Raw genomic sequence first — 8,471 nt, 5'->3', positions numbered from 1 at the left:
GTGAAGTGGAGTTCGTCATCGATAGTGAGCGCTTCAAAAAGGATAACAAGTTCTTGTTTTGCAAGACACTTCTTCAAGTTTGATATATGGAATGTAGGATGAACGGAGACTCAAATGATTCGGAAAAGTCTAAACGGCTAGCAACGGGTCCAAAACGCCCCAAGATTTCAAAAGGATCAAACTATCGCAGATTTAGCTTTCTACGTTTCCCAAAACGGATTACACCTTTTTAAGGTGCGACTTTTAACGTTACGCGGTTACCCACTTGGAATTTGAAATGTTTACGTCTAACATCGGCGTAGCTCTTTTGGCGACTACGGGCCGTCTTAAGTCTTTCTTGGATTTGAATGATCTTAACGGTTATTTCATGAATGAGTTCGGTTTCGGTGGTTTGCTTGTCACCTACTTCGGCTCAACGATTTATAAAACGACAATTGCGGCTATATGGGTTTTCGAAAGGTGTGGCGCTAATACTCGGCTGATTACTATCGTGGTAAGAGAATTCGGTTAAAGGCAAATACTTTTCCTCAAGTAAATTTAAAGTCGATAACACAAAATCGTATTATGGTTTCCGGGGTTTGAATCGTATGTTTCCTTGGTCCTTCGGGTTGTGGTTGTGTGTTGTACTCATGTCTAAACGTGGTCCCGAGGCTTTTTGTAAGGCACTCCGAAATCTAGAAGTGAAACGAGGATCTCGATCCGAAACGAGGTACATTTCTGTAAGGTATATTTGAAAAAGTTTGTTAGGACTTGAAAACGTTAGTTAGAACGAGTTTTTGTTTCTCAAGAATTTCGCGCCGCGGAAGATTTATCGATTTTCGAAAACGTTTGTTAGAGCAAGTTTCTTATCGGTTTCTGAAAACGTTCGTTAGGACTATTCACCCTCGTGGGGAATACTAGCATAATGTGAAGAGTCTATCCCCCCCCATTGAGAATTTAGATAAAATATTTTCCTTAAACAGAAGTACGAGTGTAATACGAGAGAAATTTCCGCCTCGATGTGGGCATATCAAGCATATTGTAGTTCGTCGATAAAACCGTGCGAAGACGAGATACACGTATAACATATGTTTGAAGTTGAAAGAATTTTCCATTCATTCGGAAGCATAGATATAGTTCGACAATAATCGAAGGTGTGTCCCGGGTATGGTTGTTATCAGTATTCTTGGAGTTCAAACAAGAAAAATGAAGTCATGTACATGGCACATGATGGTGATTAGGTTGATTGAGTCCAATCATCATCACGTGTCATTAAAACTTTGGTATGACCTACCGTAATATAACCACGTTGATCGAGTGTCATTATATTACGCTAACTCATACCTCCATTCCCACATCACTCCATAGATTCAAGTTCGTGAAATCGTGAAGTTTTAAAATGAACAAAGTGTAACGACGTCTCAAACGTGACTCGTATTAATCGAAAGAATTAGTGCAACTCTGAAGATGCGTTTCCCCGAGGGAAGTGTATAAATGATTGTTCACGTCAATGCGGTTCAAGTCAAAAAATAATGTATTCCGATACGAGAAGTGTAACGAATCATGATAACAAATAGTACGCAACCGTACTGATAAATAGTGATGACGATACTCACCTAGAGTAGTGATGGTAGTAACAAGAAGTGGTAGATAGTAAGGAACACCGGTGTGACACCGATAGTAAGTTGAAACGGTGGCGAATAACAACATGGGAGACAGAGTTCCAGAACTAGCTTGACTAACGAAGTCGTGGTCATCCGTACACGTATGAATCTTGAATTTACGTGTGTTACCAGAAAGTGGCAGAGTACGGATTCGTATGATGAAATTTTGTTACCATTAAAGAGTTTGCCTAAGAATGATTCAATTATAATGCACAAGTAGTCAAGTAGGTGCTATCTATAGCAAATGTATGTCAGAATACAATGGCTAACTATCCGGTTGTAGTCTAGATTCACTAATGCGTCCTAACGACTCTGTCAGACACACTAATGCATATCCTAGTTCCCAACAACCAATGATCTGATACCATCTGTAGCGACCCGACAAAATCGTCATTGACTGTGCCACTAACTTAGGTCCCGTTACGTGGTCGTAGTCCCTATATGAGACTCGTTTGACCAAAATTATGTAGCATTCATTTAAAAAGTACAAGACTTACAAAGTTTAGTTTACCAAACGGATCGACAACAAATTTAAGTTTACAAAAGTGTAATGTATAAATGAAATAAACATGCGACATAATATAAGTTGAAAGTCACGGTTGCTATAAATAGCGTAAGTATGTAAACAATATGTTTGAATCCAAAAGTGTTATCGCTAGCGTATGTATGTATGTATGCTTGACTCCAAGCAAGAAATCAGAGTGTATGCATGTATGCTTGACCCCAAGCAAGTATGAGTGTATGCAGAAGCATGTATCAAATAGCCATGTATGAACCTGAGAAACATATAGAAAACTGTCAACGAAAAACGTTGGTGAAATCATAGGTGTTTGTAATAAACGTTGTTTTTGAACCACAAGATTTATTATTCCCATAACGTTGATTATCAAAATCGTTTGCATTCCAAAAGTATTGTTCGCGAGCACCCAATTATCAAGACTTAACGTATCCTTCCATAGAACCCCATCACAATAGTGTTAGAACATACACTGTTTCTCAAAAATATATTGCATCCGTAGACGGTAGCGAACCGTCCGAAATGAGGGTTTGTCAAACCCGTATGGCCACACAATATAAGTTCTCGCTTACACCCTGCAAGTGTAACTAATGATAATCGAATTGAGGATTTTTGTTCTAACTCGCTGTGGAATGTTTGTTTCATCATACTTGTGTTCAAAGTATAAAAGTAAGTAGTATAAAATATAACAAAGTATATGTTTCTCAGCCCACAATTTAAAAGTATAAAAAGTTGTTGAAAAGGTGGGACTATGATCTCACCTTGAGTGCACGAGTATAAATGTACTTCACAAAGTAAACGTGTGCATAAAAGTTGCTTAGCCTTGACCAAAACAAGTAAGTTGTATCAATTAACCGGTTACGATACAAGGTCGAGCCAAATGTGTTCAATTAGTCCTATGGCTCGTTACGACTCGAATATATAGCATGTGAATCACGTTGTCAAGTTTCATGCAAGAATCAAGTATAAAATAAGATTAGAACGATTGCATAAGTGTTTTGTTATGTTTGACTAAAAGTCAAACTTGGTCAAAGTCAACGAAAAAGTCAACGGGGTCGGGTCGGGTCCCGAACTATTTTTCTGGGCTTAGAAGTCATGTATAAGCATGTTGGCCAAGTTTCATATCAATCGGGGGTGCATAGCATACTTAGAATTAAGCGAAAATTGACATTTTTGGGCAGTCTGCCTCAGATGCGCCGCATCCAAGGCAGATGTACAGCATCTGTGTCTGGTGCAGCAAATATGGGGCAGTTTAACACTTAGACGATTTCAACTTCAAACAACCATAACTTTTGACTCGTTAACATTCAAAACACGTATCTTATATCGTTGGAAAGGCAATTTAAAGAGGAGTACAACTAAACACATTTCATCAATCAATTCCATCATTAACAACAATGAAAACCTCAATAAATGATCATTAAACGTTCAAAATCAAAGTTTCAAGTTCATAAAACGCATTTCTTGATTCGGGAAACCAATTTACACATATGATACGCCATTTTGAAGGTAATTAAACATACAATACAACTAAACACTTACTAATAACATTTCATGGCATTCAAAGCATCAAAAGTTTATTTTAAGAGCTATCAAACCCTAACCAAGAATCACAAAATCAATAATCATGTTAGTGATGTTTTCCAAATCAACCTACACATCAAATTGAAGCTAATGATGCTAGTAACACTTTTAATACATGAATTTTAATATTTAAACAACATTTAATCATTCAAAATTAAAGATTAAGCACACCCATTTCAAGTGTTCATGCTAGTTACTCAAAACAACAAATCGAGCAAACCAAACACATATTCATGTTAGACTTGAGCCATAGACACTAACTAACACCATTTCAAGTCTAAAAATCGAATTTGAAAAATCTAGAGTTTTAGAAATGTTACCCAAATGTGATGAAATTGGTACCAAAATGTAGAGGATGAAGAGAGGATCACGAATATGTAATTTGTTTTGATGTTTGCTTGCTAGATTGAATTTAGATGATGATTGAATGAATTTGGGAGTTGAGATCATAATTGGAAGTAGGAAGATGAAGTGGGAGGTGATAAAATGAATGAGTGGTGGTGGTGGGTGACTAGTTAACCAAGTTTGCCCAAATGGCAAGATTAGTCCTTCAAGTTTATAGTCGGGTGCGGGATTTAACCAAACGGATTATTTTAAAACGCTAGAGTAAATGTGAGATGTTAAAATCAAATAACGGAAATATTACGAACGTTAGTTAACGAAAGATACGGATTTAGATAACGAAAGATATTATCTAAAAAAAAAGACGGGCGTTAAAATAATTTAACGGAAAAATGCGGGATGTTACAAAAGGTTACTAGGTCAGTATGTTATGCTCATAAGTTCTAATAGTGCATAAAATAAGTTTAAGTGTCATCATCATCATCATTCATCATCATAAAAGCTAAGTAAGTATGACAAGAATAGAGATCGAAACAATAGGCTGACTTCGGTTAGCTGCTACGACCTCTATACAAAACAAAAAGATGCTTAGTCAGTGGCTATGGCTCCGTATATGAGTCCCCTAACCGCTGACCAATTTTCAGAACCTAACTCGTCTTCGTTTGACCGCGGCGACGGTTTAAGTGCAAGTAGGTCAGAAATTTTAGCACAACGTTAATAGGGTGTAGTGACTTTTGGAAGGCCATAAATCCTAAACCATAGCTCGGTTTAAGACGAGGTCTAAACGGAAAATCATCTACTCGAACCGAACTAACTGAAAATCAACTTTCCAGTAGCCCAGGTGGTCTGATCAGATCTCAAAAATAGTAAGCAAGGTGCTCCGGTGGGGTTCTTAGTGCTTGATGCTCATCATGGTTCTCATCCTTGATGCTTGTAGCTTCAAGTGTACAACTCGTTGATGGGTTAGCATCACCTTGAACAAGATTCTACCATCAACACACAATATGTTAAGACCAAGTAAGAACATAACTCATTTAAGAGTCTTAGATGGATGATGAACCAAGGTTACATCATATCCTTAGTCTTAACACTATTACAAGTTACATTTACAACTAAAGCTACAAACTTTACTTCAATCAAGCAAGTATGAACATAATCTAAGTCAAATGAAGTGATGCAACCCTAAGCTAAAGAGCTTGGATCCTTTTCACACAAGTTATAAGGTCACAAAGCTAGAAAGGTTGAACCTTTAGTGTTCTTGAAGAACTTGAAGCATAAAGCTTAGATCTTTAAGTTATATGAAGACCATAAACACAAGTTTTGATCTTTATAACAAAATAATGAGATCATAAGTTAGGAAACTTAGATCCAACAAAAGATATGAAGATTCAAGCTAGAAAGCTTGCATCTTGGTTGTTCTTGAAGATCTTGAAGCATAAAGCTTGGATCTTTAAGTTACATGAAGATTACAAACACAAGTTTGAATCTTTATAACAAAATAACAAGATTAAAGTTAAAAGATATAGATCTACAAAGTAGGTGAATATTCAAAGCTAGAAAGCTTCAATCTTCCATGTGCTTGAAGGATTCAAATCCATGTTTGAATCTACAAGATGTAATCAAGATCAAAAGCTAAAAAGCTAGACCCATGATGATGACGATGATGAATTCGTGAGAGGGAGAGGAAGAAGAAGAAGAAATATCAATACTTATACTTTTTAGAGAGAGAAAGAACTAGAGAAAGAATTAGAGAGTGAGTGTATGTAAATTACAAATGAAAGCAAGTGTAAAATGGATGGAATAAGGCTTGTATTTATAGGTGGTGTGGGTGTGGGTGGGTTAAGGTGGCCGTGATTTTGGAGGGGGGACAAAGGAGACCAACTTTTGCTTTTTGGTTAAAGGTTGTCTAAAGTTTGTGCTTATGTTAAGATCCCATGCAACATTAAGGATAATACTTGACATAAATGTTAGTATGTTCCCTCTAATAAATGGACATTTATCTTACATAATAATGGGTCACTAGCTATTTATAATTGGGCTAATCAAATAGTCCACTAACTAGTGTAGGGTGAGCTAAGGCCCAACAAGGTAGAAATTCAACATGACTAACTAGTAAGCATAAGTAAATTACTACGCGTAATTAAGCACCCAAAAACCCAAGTAATTATTATTATAAAATAATAATTAAGATTTCGTAGTCATAATATTCCGATTACGACAAAAGTTAAACGTGTACGCAGTACGCAGTTTGTTCGTAATGTCAAGTGACACTAACGGTCATAAAGGCTTCCGGTGTTCAAGTTAAGTATCCTACGTGCTTAAAGGCACGTTTTAACACATAAATGAAAGTAAGCCATGTGTATAAAGATTTCAGAGTATAAAGTAGCACAGTACGCACAAATACGCAGTTTCGCTAAAACACAAGGCACAAAAGCAAGTCAAAAAAGTTGGGTCGTTACAATCATTCTCACACCTAAAGATGTGAAACCTGTGGGATATAGATGGGTGTTTGTGCGAAAAAGAAATGAAAAAAATGAAGTTACATGGTATAAAGCTAGACTTGTAGCTCAAGGTTTTTCTCAAAGACCAGGAATTGATTATGAGGAAACTTATTCTCCTGTTATAGATTCAATTACTTTTAGATACTTAATCAGTCTGGCAGTTTCTAAAAATTTAGAAATGCATCTCATGGATGTTGTGACTGCTTATCTATATGGATCACTTGATAGTGATATATATATATATATATATATATATATATATATATATATATATATATATATATATATATATATATATATATATATATATATATATATATATATATATATATATATATATATATATATATATATGAAGATACCTGAAGGATTTAAGGTATCAGAAGCAACCAATGCAAAATCCAAAGAAATGTACTCAATCAAGTTACAAAGGTCTTTATATGGGTTGAAACAATCGGGTCGCATGTGGTATAAACGATTAAGTGATTACTTGATAAGCAAAGGGTATACCAATAATCTTATTTGCCCATGTGTATTCATTAAGAAAACAACATCCGGATACGTGATCATAGCCGTTTATGTTGATGATCTTAACATCATAGGTACAAATAAAGAGATCCATGAAGCCATTCAACTTCTAAAGAAAGAATTTGAAATGAAAGATCTTGGAAAAACCAAGTATTGCCTTGGTTTGCAGATTGAGCATATGCCTAATGGTTTACTTGTACATCAAACAACTTATACGGAAAATATTTTAAAACGTTTCAATATGAACAAGGCAAAACCATTAAGTACTCCTATGGTTGTTAGATCACTTAATGTTGACACTGATCCATTTCGTCCATGTGAAGATCATGAAGATATCCTGGGACCTGAAGTACCATATCTTAGTGCAATTGGAGCTCTTATGTATCTTACAAATTGTATAAGACCTGATATTTCTTTTGCAGTTAATTTGTTAGCAAGGTTCAGCACAGCTCCTACCAAAAGACACTGGAATGGAATCAAACATATATTTCGATACCTTCGAGGAACTGCTGATTTGGGATTATTTTATTCTAACGATTCAAAACAAGATTTAGTTGGTTATGCAGATGCAGGTTATTTATCCGATCCACATAAAGCTAAATCTCAAACTGGATATGTATTCCTAAATGGAGGTACCGCAATTTCATGGCGTTCTCAAAAACAAACACTTGTTGCAACATCATCAAATCATGCCGAAGTAATTGCATTACATGAAGCTACTCGGGAATGTTTTTGGTTGAGATCAATGACACAGCTCATTACTAATTCTTGTGAACTAGAACGCGATAAAAGTCCAACAACTATCTATGAAGATAATGCAGCTTGCATAGCACAGATAAAAGAAGGGTATATCAAAAGTGATAGAATAAAACACATACCTCCTAGATTCTTCTCATACACTCAAGATCTCATTAAGAACAACCAGATTGAAATGAGATATGTTTAATCCAGCAAAAACTCTGCTGATCTTTTCACCAAAGCACTTCCAACTTCTATTTTCAGAGCGCATGTTCACAATATTGGCATGAGGCATGTTAAAAGGATGTAACAGCTCAACGATGTCTACTTGAGGGGGAGTCAACTCATGCTGCACTCTTTTTCCCTTAGCTAAAGTTTTTTTCCCACTGGGTTTTCTTTAGCAAGGTTTTTAACGAGGCAGTACTAGTTAATCTCTAATGAAACAAAAATTTTCATCCAAGGGGGAGTGTTATAATCATAAAAAGCCAAAAACGATGTTTGACAATTTATATCTCCATCCACAATAATTCAAATTTAGGAGACAAATTTACAATTCATATATCGTGATTGATTCTATACAGTTATTATTCTTATGTATAAATAGATGATGAATGTAAG

Source organism: Rutidosis leptorrhynchoides, chromosome 7 (genome assembly GCF_046630445.1).
Source record: "Rutidosis leptorrhynchoides isolate AG116_Rl617_1_P2 chromosome 7, CSIRO_AGI_Rlap_v1, whole genome shotgun sequence".
Classification (NCBI taxonomy): domain Eukaryota; kingdom Viridiplantae; phylum Streptophyta; class Magnoliopsida; order Asterales; family Asteraceae; genus Rutidosis; species Rutidosis leptorrhynchoides.
This window is presented reverse-complemented; position numbering follows the sequence as displayed.